Below are 13,150 nucleotides of genomic sequence, written 5' to 3'. Positions count from 1 at the left end.
AAGCAAATGCCCACCGCGAGGGAAACGGTGAACGAGTTGCTGAGGTACAGCTGCGGCTCCGCCTGTGGGGCCCAAGTTCCCTGATAAGAACTCCATCTCTTATCAAAATACTGGAGGTGAAAATCTTGGTTAACTTGGCTCCACGGTGTGAAGTGAAATGCAAAGCTGTTCAGTGTAACACCGCAAATTCCAAACCAACCTGACAATGTGCAAATCCCGGGACAGTCCAAGCAGCCCAGGTAGGTGGCCCCAGGACAGTGGCACCGAGACCCACTCCTGCCAAGCAAGGACCAAGGTGGGGGGGGGGCAAGCTCGTGGAGAACCCCCTTTCCCTACTCCTGCTGCAGCCCCTCCCTTAGATTGGAATTTCAAGTGGGAATTGGCAAACCCAGTTGCACAGGAAAAAAACTGGGACCAAATCTGGGCCAAAAAGGGTTTGTAGTGCAAATTACATTTCTCTGCTAATTGTAATCTGTTAATTACATTCAAAAAAGAGCAGAAAAGGGGGAGGCTCCCCACCCCCAACACTCCCCGAAACCCAATGCTGTGTGTGCACTGGCTCAGCGAGGCGAGGCGTACACAATTTCAAGACGCAAAGGCACACATTGAAACATGTCGCTATATTTAGAGATAATGGAATTTTTCTTTCTTAAGGCCTGATATAAACTTTGATTACATAGCATTTCTTTAATTTGTTGCTATTCAAGAAAACCCTGGGAACACCAGGGCGAGCCATGCCTAGCTTTTATCATTTGCATTTTTCATTTGCATATTTTAATATCCCTGACTGCAGCTCCACACCTACAGGTGCAGTCCCTGTGGGAGGGAAGAGAATACTTTTCAGGATAAATAATACCTTCTGGTATTATTTGGTATTCTTTCGCCCAGCTAAAGAACAGGGAACCCTGGCGGCAAACCCCCAGACAGCCTTCCCCTTCTCCCCTTGTAGAGTGTCTGATGCTGGGCAGGTCAGGGTGCTGGGAAACCGCCTCATTCTCCCTCCACGGGGCACGGACGGCCACGGAGCCAGGGCTCCTGGCGGCTAATGCTTAAGTCTTCCATCCCTGGGGCAGAACCAGAGCCTGGGATCCACGCCCCAGCCTGGGGAGCTTCTCCTGCTGTGTCATTCCCCAGGGAGGCCTCTGAATTGCAGGCCTCAGGGGTTTGTTTCTCTTTATTCCTGAGTAGTATTCCGTGATACGGATGGATGGACCGCAGCTGGTTGAACCGCTCACCCTGAGGGATACTCCAGTCTCTGCTTGTTACACATTCAGCCCTGGAGAATGAGCATGAAGGCCAGTTTTTACTCCGGGGGGCGAGGGCGGGGCGGGGGGGGGGGGGATGCCCCAGGGGGCGACGGCTCAGCGGTATGGCACTCACAGATACGAACTACCCATGGCTTCTAAAAAGTCCGAGCTGCATCCTGACTCTCCATCTAGCCCCGTCTCCAGCTGCTGCCTCTCAGCCCGCCGCAGCCCACGGAAGAGCCGCAAGTCTGCCCGAAGCTTGCAGGGGTGGGGGTAGGGCTAGGTCTTTGGCCATAACAACGCACAGGAAACTGCCTGTGCCATCCAGCATATCAACTGGCTTTGCAAGTACCCGGTCCAGATGTGTCGGGCCTGTGGACACAGACCCCCTTTATGAGGCTTGCTCAATGGCCGTCTGTAAGCCCAGGGTTGCCCAGCCACCTCCTGGCCAGGGGCATGCTGGGTAACTGCCAAGCCAATGACAGAGTTCACACTCTCCGGCCTTTGCTCCCCCCTCACGTTGACTGGAAAGTCTCCATCTTCCACCACGTAAGTGGGGACACTGCAAGCATAGTTGCGGGCTGGCAGGGCTCGGGCCACTCTTCATTGTATGCAAGCTGTGGTCACTGGGCACTTGCTCCACAAACATTTACCGAGAAGCCACTAGGTGCCCAGGAGCGGACCAGCTTTGGGGGAGGGGGAGCACGGGGAAGCTCCAGCGTGCAGAAGCACAGCTTGGTGGGCTGGGGAAGCTCGGGGGAGGGACAGACCCCAGCAGATGTTGGGGGAGGGGAGAAGAGCCTGGAGGCGCTAGAAGGAGTGACAGGACTGGCGACTGGCGAGGAGCAGAGTGGGAGTGGGAATGGCAATCCAGGGCAAGGGAACAGCTCCGGAAAAAGGCCGAGAGGGCTATATTGTGGGGGAAGGAGCACTCGCTCTCATCCAGAGTGGACAGTAGGCCTGTGAGGGGTGTAATGACAGACAGAGGCAGGTAAGCTGGTGCCTCCATGGAGAAGATGGGCAAGGCCAAGGCGGGGCGGTGAGGTCTTCGGGGAAAGTGACATTTTTGAGCAAAAGCGGGTGTGGGGGGGCAACATCACCAGAGTAAGCAAACAGTGGGATTATTTTCCACTCCCCACCATCCTGCATGAAAACACTTTGATAACATCTGTTATCACTGTGCATTTCCAGACAAGCAATTTGAAACCCTGCCACGATTCATGGACCCAAGAGAGTCATGGGGTGCCCGTTGGAAGGGAACGTGTGCAAGCGGACATTGCACACCAGGTCGTGCCCGTGTCTGCGAGCGGGCCAAGCCTCCTGCTCCAGAGCTCTGCACTCGTTGCCGCCATAGGAATGGGGTCCCTGTTGCATTTCCCCCAGGACAGGGACTGGGCGGCGGCCTGGGGGACAGCACACAAAACCAAGTGTCATCCGCTCAACATCTAAGGTGCTTTGCCTGCTGGCAAGAGGTGGCCCAACACTCAATCTCTTTCATACCAGGACAAAAGAAACAAGCCCAAGTCACAAGAAATCAGGCTACCATGAGGGTCAGGCTCTGAGCCAAGACTTTCACATCCACTGTGATCCTCTCGAAAATCCCAGGGGTTGGGCCCTATTATTAGCCCCATTTTGCAGAGTAGGAAAGCAAGGAAACTCAGAGAAATGAAGTACCTTTGTCAGGTTCACAGCTAGCTTGTAAGAAATCCAGACAGTCTTCAAACCCCGGCTTGGCTAACTTCAAAGTGGCACACCTTGCAGCCTACTTTTTTTCACTTTGAATTTTGCAAAGATACTGCCACAGAGAGGGCCTGTGGACCCTTTACCCAGTTTCCCCCCACGGTTGTTACATTTCATGGAACTGCAGCTCAGTGACAGTTAGGAAGTGGGTCTTGGTACAGCGTGTGTATAGTGTGGTGTCATCGTGTCACCCGTGTAGACTCCAATAACTGCCACTGCAATCCAGACACAGAGCTGTTTCTCCCTACGAAGATCTTCCTTGTGCTACTCCTTCACTCACACGTGCGCACGCTCTCTCTTTTCCTCTCTATCCCACCATCCCCAACCACTAATCTATTCTTCATCTCCACAATGTTTTCATTTTGAGAATTTTATGTAAATAGATTTGAGTTTTTTCCTTAGTTCATTTCTGCTTCCTGCTGACCATGGTTTGTTTAGCCATTCAACCACCGAAGGATAGCTGCGTTGTTTCCAGTTCGGGGCTATTAAAATAAGGCTGCTATGGGCCGTCTGGCTGGCTCAGTCGGTAGAGATGCGACTCTTGATCTCACGGTTGTAAGTTTGAGCCCCGTGTTGGGTGTAGAGATTACTTAAAAATAAAATCTTAAAAAGAAACAAAGAAAGCTGCTCTGAACATTTGTGTATAGATTTTTCTTGTGTGAAATAAGTTTTCATTTCTCTGGGATCAGTGGCCGAATGAGTCATGCAGTAATTTCTCATTTAGTTTTATAAGGAACTGCCAAACTGTTTTCCGGAATGGCAGCTCCATTCTGCATTCTCACCAATAATGTATGAGTGATCCGGTTTCTTGGTACCATCTCCAGCACTTGGTGTTACTGCTTTTGTTTGTTGTTTGAGCTATTCTGATATCTTATTGTGGTTTTAATTAGGACTTCCTGATACCTGATAATATCGAGCATTTGTTTATGTGCTTATTGGCCATCTGCGGATTCTCATCCATGAAATCTCTCTTTGTGTATTTCTACTCTTATCTAAGGGAGTGGTTTGTTGATATTTTGGAGCTCTTTATATATTCTAGAAAAAAGTCTAGATAATATTTGTTAAATATTTGGTTTAGAAATGTTTGTTCCCACTCTGTAATGTGTCTTTTCATCCTCTTAACAGGGTCTTTCACAAGCAAAGCATTTCATTTTGATGCAATTCAATTAATCTGTTTCTTTTTAATGGATTGTGGTCAGGGCATGGTATTCTTCACCAATTCTTAGGTCCTGAAAAGTTTCTTCTATCTTCTCTTCTGAACATTTTACATAGTTATATATTTTACATTTAAGTCCGTGATCCATTTTGAGTTCATTTTTGTACAAGTTATGCAGATTATATCTAGATTTCTTTTCTTACTTTTTTTTTTTTTGCCCATGGATGTCCAATTGCTCCAGCACCATTTTTTTTTAAAGACTATCCTTTCTCTGTTGAATCGCTTTTGCAACTTTGTCAAAAATCTGTTGGACATATTTGTGTGGGTCTATTTCTGGGTTCCCTGTTCTGTTCCACTGATCTATATGTCTGTCCCTCTGCCCAAACCACACTGTCCTGATTACTGCAGTTATACAACAGACCTTAATAACAAGCAGAGCAATTCCTCCCACTTTAGTCTTCTTTTTCAAAATTGTTTTAACTATTTTAGTTCCTTTGTTTTCCATATAAATTTGAGGATAATATGGACTTTATTTACCAAAAAAGTCCTGCTGATATTTTGATTGGACTCACATTTAACCGCATATCAATTTGAAAAGAATTGACATCTTTATGATGTTGAGTCTTTTAGTCTCTGAACATGGTATGTCTCTCCATTTATTTAGATCTTCTTAGTTTTCAGCATCAAAGTACTGTACTTGTGTTGTTGTGTTTATAGCTAAGTATTTCTTTCTTTTTTAGGAGTGACAGTAAATAGTATTGTGTTTTTAATTATAGTTTCCACATGCTTGGTGCTAATATAGAAAACTAGGATTGATTTTTGTGTCTTGTTCTTATATCCTGCAACATTGCTGAACTTACTGATTGCTCATTTTGTAAATGCCTTAGGATTTTTTTAGGCACAGTTCTATTTCTTCCTTTCCAACCTCTATTCCTGGTTCCTCCTTTTCTTGCCTTATTGAGCTAGCTAGGACTTCCAATACTATGTTGAATAAAAGTTTAATTGTTCCTGATCTTAGAGAGAAAATATTCATTCCTTCACCTTTAAGTACAATAGGTTTTTCATAGGTATTCTTTATCAAGTTGAGAAAGTTCCCCTCTGTATTAGTGTGTTTGGGCAGCCGTCACAGATTACCACAGGCTGGATGGCTTAACCAACAGAAATTTATTTTCTCACAGTGTTGGAGACTGAAGGTCCAAGGTCTAGGTGCCAGCAAGGTTGATGTCTAGTGAGAGCTCTCTCCGTGGGTTGCAGATGCCACCTTCTTAAGGTGTCCTCACATGGACTTTCTTCCATGCACATGCAGGGTAGGGAGACAGAGAGACACAGATAGAGTTCTGGTGTCTCTCTTTTTATGAGGACACCAGTCCTATTGAATTAGGGCCCCACTCTTATGACCTCATTTAACTTTAATTATCTCTTTAAAGGTCCCATCTCCAAATATAGTCACATTGGTGGTTAGGATTTCAACACAGAAATTTTAGGGGGACATCATTCTATCCATAATATCCTCTATTCCTAAATTGCTGTGAGCTTTTTTTTTTCTTTTTACCACAAGTGACTGTTGGAATTCGGCACATGTTTTTGCATGCTCAATGTGACTTTTCTTCTTTACCATGTTGATATAATGGGTTACATTGATTGCAAATATTGAGCCAACTTTACATGGGTGTAATAAACCCCACTTGGTCATGGTACATAATTATTTTCATTTACTGCTGAATTCTATTGCTAATATATGTTTCAAGAATGTTTGTCTCTACATTCATGAGGGTTACCAGAGTGTGGTTTTCATTTTTTGTACTGTCTTTATCTGGTTTTGGTATCAAGGTAAGACTGACCTCATAAAATGAGTTTGGAGTTTTCTTTCCTCTTTTATTTTCTAGAAGAGACTGTAAAATTAGTGTTAATTCTTTTTTAAAACTTTGGTAGAATGTGCCAGTTAAACCATCTGAGTCTGGAGATCTCTTTCTCAGGAGTTTTTTTTAAAACTGTACATTCAATCTCTTTAATGGTCATATGTCTATTCATGCTCTCTTTTTATATTGGGTGACCCTTGGTAGTTTGTGCTTTACAAAGGCTTGGTCCATTATATTTAAGTTGTCAAAGGTATATGTACAGAGTTCTTCACAGTATTCCCTTGTTATTCTTTTGATGCCTATGGGATTTGCAGTGATATTCCCTCTTTCTTCTCTTTTTCTTTGTCAGTATTGCCAGATGTTTGTCAACCTTAGTGATCTTTTCAGAAAACTAGCTTCTTGTTTCATTGATTTTTGTCTTCTTTCTGTTTTCAATTCCATCAATTTCTGTTATTTATTATTTCTCCCTTCTGCTTGCTTTTGAGTTTATTTTGTTCTTCTTTCCTAGGCTTTTCAAGTAAGAACATAGACTATTCGAGACTCTTCCTTTTGTCTACGATATGCACTTAGTGCTATACATTTCCTTCTGGGCACTGCTTTAGCTGTGTCTCACACATTTCAAGATATTTTATTTTGATTTCTACTTGGATACCATTGTGGTCACAGGACACCCTCTGTATATTTTCGATTCTTTTAAATTTAAGTTTGTTTTATAGCTCAGAATATGGTCTATGTTGGTGAATATTCTGTAGGCATTGAAAAGAGTGTCTGCTCCACTCCAGTTGGGTGAAGGGTTCTGTAACTGTCAGTCAGACCCTGCTACACAATGGTGTTGGGCAGACCCTTGCTGATTTTGTGTTTAGTCCTTCTATCAATTATTGAGAGAGAGCTGTTGAGGTCTTCAACTATAATTGTGGATTTGTCTATTTCTCTTCTCAGTTCTATTAGTTTTTGCTTCACATATTTTGAAGTGCTATTGTTTGGTGTGTACACATTTGGGATTGAGATGTCTTTGGGGGGGGTTAACTCTTTTATTATTATATAATGTTCTTTTCTGTCCCATAATTTTCTTTGCTCTGAAGTTTACTTTACCTGATATTAACATAGTTACTCTTGCTTTCTTTTGATAAAGGTTTGCATGATATTGTTTTTCTGTCCTTTTACTTTCAATGTGCATTTATCATTGTATTAAAATGATTTTCTTATAGACTTCATATAGTTGGGTCATGTTTTTCAGTCCACTCTGTCAATATCTGTCTTTTTAGAATTCCATTTTGATTTTTCTATAGTGTTACTGAAGATATCTATTTGTATAGTTTTCTTAGTAACTATATTGTAGTCTACCAATGTCAACACTTTGCCAGTTTGAGTAAACTGTAGAAACCTTACCTCCATTTATGTCCCTTTGCCTTTCTTCACTTTATAGTATAAATGTCTTAAATATTTTCTCTATAAATGTTTAGAAGCCATCACTAAATGTCATAACTTCTATTTCAATCATCCAACATCATTTAGAAAACTTAAACTCTCTTATTCTTTTTGCTGTTCCTCATTCCTGAGTTCCAGGCTTTTTATTTTTAACATGTACTTCCCGTTTGGAGAACTTTAGCCATTTCTTAGGGTAAGTGTGCTGATGATATATTCTTAGTTTTCTCTCATCTGAGAATTTGTTTCTTTTGCCTTCACTCCTTGAGCTTATTTTCTCTGAGTATGGAATTCTAGGTTGACAGTTCTTTTCATTTAGCACTGGAAAAATGTGCCACCTCTTTCTCACCTCCAAGATTTCTGAAAAGAAATACACTGCCATTCAAGTCAGTGTATCTTGCTTCAGACTGATCGTGTGCACCCCCATTCATACGTTGAAATCCTAATCTCCAAGGCGATGGTATTAGGAGATGGGGCCTTTAGGAGGTAATCATGTCATGAGGTTGGAGCCCTCCAAAATGGGATTAGTGCCCTTATAGGAGGAGACATGACAGTCATGATCTCTCTCTTCCCTGTGTGAGAAAACAGCAAGAAGACAGCCATCTGCAAACCAGGACGAGGGCCGGACTTGACCACACTGGCACCCTGATCTCAGATTTCCCAGCTTCCAGAACTGTGAGAAATGCATTTCTGTTATTTAGGCAGTCCAGCCTATGGTATTCTGTTATAGCAATCCAACCAGAGTAAGACATACCTTTGTAAGTCGCAAATCATTTTTCTAATTATTTTTAAGGTTCTTTTTTTCATCTGCCTTTGGTTTTCTGAAGTTTGGCTGTGATGTGTTGGTGTGGATTTCTTTGAGTTCATCTTGCTTGGGTTTTGCCTAGCTCCTTAATCTAGAGGGTTATACCGTTTGTCAAACCTGGGAATTTTTCATCCATTATTTCTTCCAGTATTTTCAGTCTCTCTCTCTCTCCTCTCCTTCTGAGACTTTGATGATAAAAATGTTACATTTTTGTATCATCTCACACATCCCTAAGGCTTTGTTCATTTGTGCGTGTTTGGGTTTTTGGGGTTCTTTTTTTATTTGTTTGTTTGTTTGGAAATCTATTTCTCTCTGTTGTTTAGATTAGGTAATTTCTACTGTTCTATCTTCAAATTCACTGTTTCTTTCATCTGTCTCCTCCATTATTCTGTTGAAGCCCATCCACTGAGTTTTTTGTTGTTTGTTTCAGTTATTGTATTTTGCAGTATAAAAATTTTAATTTTGTTCTTCTTTGGTCTTCTATTTCTTTACTAAGACTTTCTATTTTTCATTTGCTCCAAGAATATTCACAACTGCTCATTGAAGCATTTTTACTATGGCTGCTCTAAAATCCTTGTCAGATAATTCCAACATCTCTGTCATCTAGGCATTGACATTGGTTGATGGTCTCTTTTCATTCAAGTTGTGATTTTACTGGTTCTAGGTATGGCAAGTGATTTTCAGATCTATTCCAGACATTTTGGGTATCACGTTGTGAAACTTTGGATCTATTTAATCTTCATTTTTGCAGATAGTCACGCTGTTGAGGTGTAAGTATGTGGGCCCAGCTAGTGGTTGATGCTCTGCTCACCAATGGGCCCTAATAATACCATCCCTGCAAAAGGACAGTGCCAAATTATACCACTTGGCATCGTCTTGTTGCCATAAGGTAGGAGTGGAAGTTCATCTTCCTGCTGGACCCCATTAACACTACCATGTCTAAAACAGTGCAGTGTCAACTAGCACCACCTTTCACTGTCTCATTCTACCTCTTTGTTGTTGGGGTGGGGCCAGAAATTCTGTTTCTCACTTGACCTCACTAATACCACAGGGAAAGAGTAGTTTTTTCTTTCTTGTTTGGCTGAGGTAAGACAGATAACATCAACAATGTTTCTATTCCACTAGGTCACCTTTTCCCAGTTCTTTGGCTAGAGGGAGAAGACTTTTCTTTGGTCATTTCACGTATGCCTGTTGCCAGTTTCAAGTTGGAAGTGTCTGTAGTGTGCTGTCAGGGATACAAGGAAGGCATTAAGGAAACCCAGGGAACTTGCCAGCATGTCATTCCTCGAGTCCCAAGGTCCCTAGACCCTAGACAGTCCTTTATCTTCTTTCCGCTCCTTGAGGTCTGCCTATGCTGCTTATTGCATTATGTCCAGGGTTCACTAGTTGTCGCAGAGAGGACCTGGGAGAAATGGGATTATTCCATCTTTGCTGGACCCGGAAGTCCCTATATTTTATCAAAGTAATAAGAACAACAAACCCATATTAAATGCTTACTATAGACCAGGTACTCTTGTCTTCTGAAAGCTTTCTGTATATTATCCCATTCCATCCATATGCAAAGCTGTGGAGCAGGCATTAGCACTCTCGTTGACAGATGAGAAAACTGAGTCTCAGTGTTGAAATGACTTGCTTAAGGTCACATAGCTAGTTGGTGACCCAGAGCTATCTGATTCCGGAGCCCTGTCATTAACCTCAATGATAGAAGGTTTCTTAGATCAAAGAACAAGCAAATCACAGCAGAAACAGAGAGGAAGATGAGATGAATAAGTCCTAGGGAAGGAACAGCAGTCAACAAAGGGGACAGGCAAAAACATTTCTTGAGCATCGACTCTAGCTTAAGCACTGTATTAATCAGTTTGCATGTCATGCCATCAGTGAAGGCTGTCTAAAAGATTTGGCACTACACTGGGCCTTAAAAGATAAGTGAGATTCCTACAGGCAGAGAAAGAAGTGAAAGAAATTATAGGTAGATGGAATGGCATAAGCCAAGTCAGAGAGACTGGAAAGCACAGAAAGAACTTAGGGAATGGAGACCACACTGGAGCAGCTGGAACATGGGAAAATGCAGTTGGAGAAGTTGAAGCAAGATCAAGTTACAGAGGGTCTTAAGTGCCAGGCGTAGGTGCTTAGGCTGAGTGCACCTGGACAATGGGAAGCAAGGACAATGCATCCTGGTCAGATGCAAGGTCAAGATGGTCCTATGTGTAGCTGCATGACTGTCTTCTTGCCTGTGGCTTCTGAGAAATTTGATTTTATGTAAGCTGAAGAATTTAGTTCCTAAATACATAATATTAAACTTTAGACTACATCTAATAATTTTAGATTACTGAAAGAACAGGCCCAAACACCAGAAAAGGTGCAATTCCTGGAAAGAAAAGGGGGAAAGGGACTGCAAAGCTGGCTGGGGAGCTGGACTTCCAGGTTACTCAACTCCAAGCCCGCCCAGAAGTGGGCCTGAATTCAGCACCACTTAGGTGCTAATCCCTCACATGCTGCCACTCCAAGGGATGGGGAGAAGGAGCCCCCAAAGAACCCCAAATCCTCATTCCAGCCAAAGGCCTCTCTTCAATTAAGAAAGAGTGAATGAGTTGCTCTCACCTCTGCCTGCGTTGTTCAACATCTCTGGCCAAGGGGCATATCTTCTCTTACAGAAAGAATGGAGGACTGAGAGCAGGAAGTGTCCCCAAAGCCCAGACTAGTGTGTGTAGCAGGGGCTCAAAAATAGATTTCTTGAGTGACTGATTGGCTAGTTGCCTTCAAACTGGTGGCGTGAATTCCCATGTTCAGTATATTTCTCCATAATCTGACCCTTCCCACAGCTTGCCAGGCAGGGCTTTTAGTCCCACTCTACAGAGGAGCAAGCCCAAGCTGCTCAGCAGCAAAGGGATGCACTGGATGCAGTTGAACCTTTGCCCTTTGCCCTACGTGCCTGCCCAATAGGACCTCCTACCCACTTCTGATTGGCTCTCCATTGGGCGCCTTGCCTCGCCTGCCCACAAGGTCCCCAGCTTCTGCTATCCCCCTCTTCCAGAACTCCTTGGAAGAAGTAACCAGTTTCCATCAGCACCTTCCTTAGTGAACTTACAAACTCTAGGCTTCTCTGCACCCAGCCTCCCCACTGGCCCCCTGATCCCTCGGGGATTCATGCATCTAGTCCATGAGGGGACCTCATCTGCAGCTCCTTGCTGTTCCCTGGCATTAGGTGTTCCTCAATGCTGAGTTTTCAGAAGGCCCACCTAGTTTGCAAACAGACCCTGACACCCAGCCTATGGTCACCAGTGTCCAGCTGTGGTTTAATGGAACAAGGCCTTGTTTTGGTACCAGACAGACCTGGGTGTGAATCACAGCTTGGCATCTTATTTGCTCTGGGTTCTTGGTCAATCAGTATACCCTGTTCGTCTAAATATGGTTCTTGGAGAGAACTACAAACTGCAAGGCATCTAGGTTCCTCCTTCTATGAACCTCATACCTGGCTGGAGCCACTGGGTAGAGGGAACAGTTGATGGAAGAGACAGCTGTGGCCAGTGAAGCCTTGTTCCACCACCATTTCCAGAAATCAGTTGAGAGGAAGAACATTTGCCCAGTTAGCAGGAAACTCCAGTGCTTGGGGGCACTATGAAGCGAATTTGCTTGAAGGCTTAGACAGTAGCACACATCATGCCCAGCCATTTCTCACTTCGACACCATGGATGGCGCTCCCTGCCGAGGTCCAGATTGCCTCTCAGATCCTCGGGGCCAAAGGCACAGAGACTCTGTACCACCCCTGGAGGGCTTGATAGGGGTTGGCAGGGGTAGGGAGCATGGAGGGAAGGGGCTGCTACCAGGGACAGCCTTGTTGGGAAGCAGAGGCAACTGAGAAGGGAGGCGGCGGGTGGGGAGGCTGCACTCTTCAGAGATCAGGCCCACTGAGGTCCCAGACTTGGAGAGTGAGGTGAGTCCTGCTGCAGCTCTTCACCACCCCCAGCCCAGAGCCTCACCAGACCCTCTCTGGAAGAAGAGACATCTTCTCCCGGAGTCAAACAGAAAGAAAATCCGTCATTCTAAAAGAACAGCAGAAATTTCCTGAAGGAGCAGAAATGAAATCTGGAAGGGAAGAGATTTTAGCAGATCTGATATGGGCTTTTTAATCTGCTAGCTGGTATCTCTAAGCTAATTTCAAAACAAAGAGAACAAAGAGCCAGCTGGGCCTCCGGGGACATTCATATTTTCTAACTGAAAAGTGCATCAGGTTGGATGAAAGTGAACAGACCCACGCCCACAGCATCTTCCTCCATGAGCACGGCATGAGAGAGGCAGGCAGGCTGCAGGGAGGGCAAGAGGGGGGACAAGGAAGGAGGACGTTGTCAGTAATGGGTGCACCTTGCTCCTTGACCTTAAGAACTATCCTCTAAATATTTTCTTAATAATTTCTTCACACCTTTTCTGGCTTCACATACACAGGCACACCCAGTGAGGAGGGGGCCGACACCTAGTGGCAGGGCAAAATGGCCCAGAGACGTGGCTTCGGTGTCTGAAGACTTGGGAGTGAACCTTGGCTCCAGCATCCCTTCCCTTGTCCTGATTAGCTGTGTGATTTTGGTAGGGCCTTTGACCTCTGCTTTGAACCATGCCCAGCCAAATTCCCAGGACTTTGGTAAGGAACAGAGGAACAGGGGCTCATGACACATTTGGGGAGCCATAAGGGCTGTGCCCATGGGATACAGGAATCTCACGTCCATCAATGGCTGCCTAAGAGCATCCAGCAAAGTATGGTTCACGTCCATACAAGGCTAGTGTTGCCTTCTCATTTCCTACTGGTTCAACGAACAGAAGAGCCACATTACCTGCAGAATCTCTTAGGGTCCACTTTTGTATTCTTCTGCAAGAAGGCTTGTTCCTCCAGCTTGTCCTGCACAACTGAGGTATACCCCGTACA

The sequence above is a fragment of the Ailuropoda melanoleuca genome, chromosome X (genome assembly GCF_002007445.2).
Source record: "Ailuropoda melanoleuca isolate Jingjing chromosome X, ASM200744v2, whole genome shotgun sequence".
Lineage (NCBI taxonomy): Eukaryota > Metazoa > Chordata > Mammalia > Carnivora > Ursidae > Ailuropoda > Ailuropoda melanoleuca.
The sequence above is the reverse complement of the archived record's forward strand: the minus strand, read 5'-3'. Positions refer to the sequence as shown.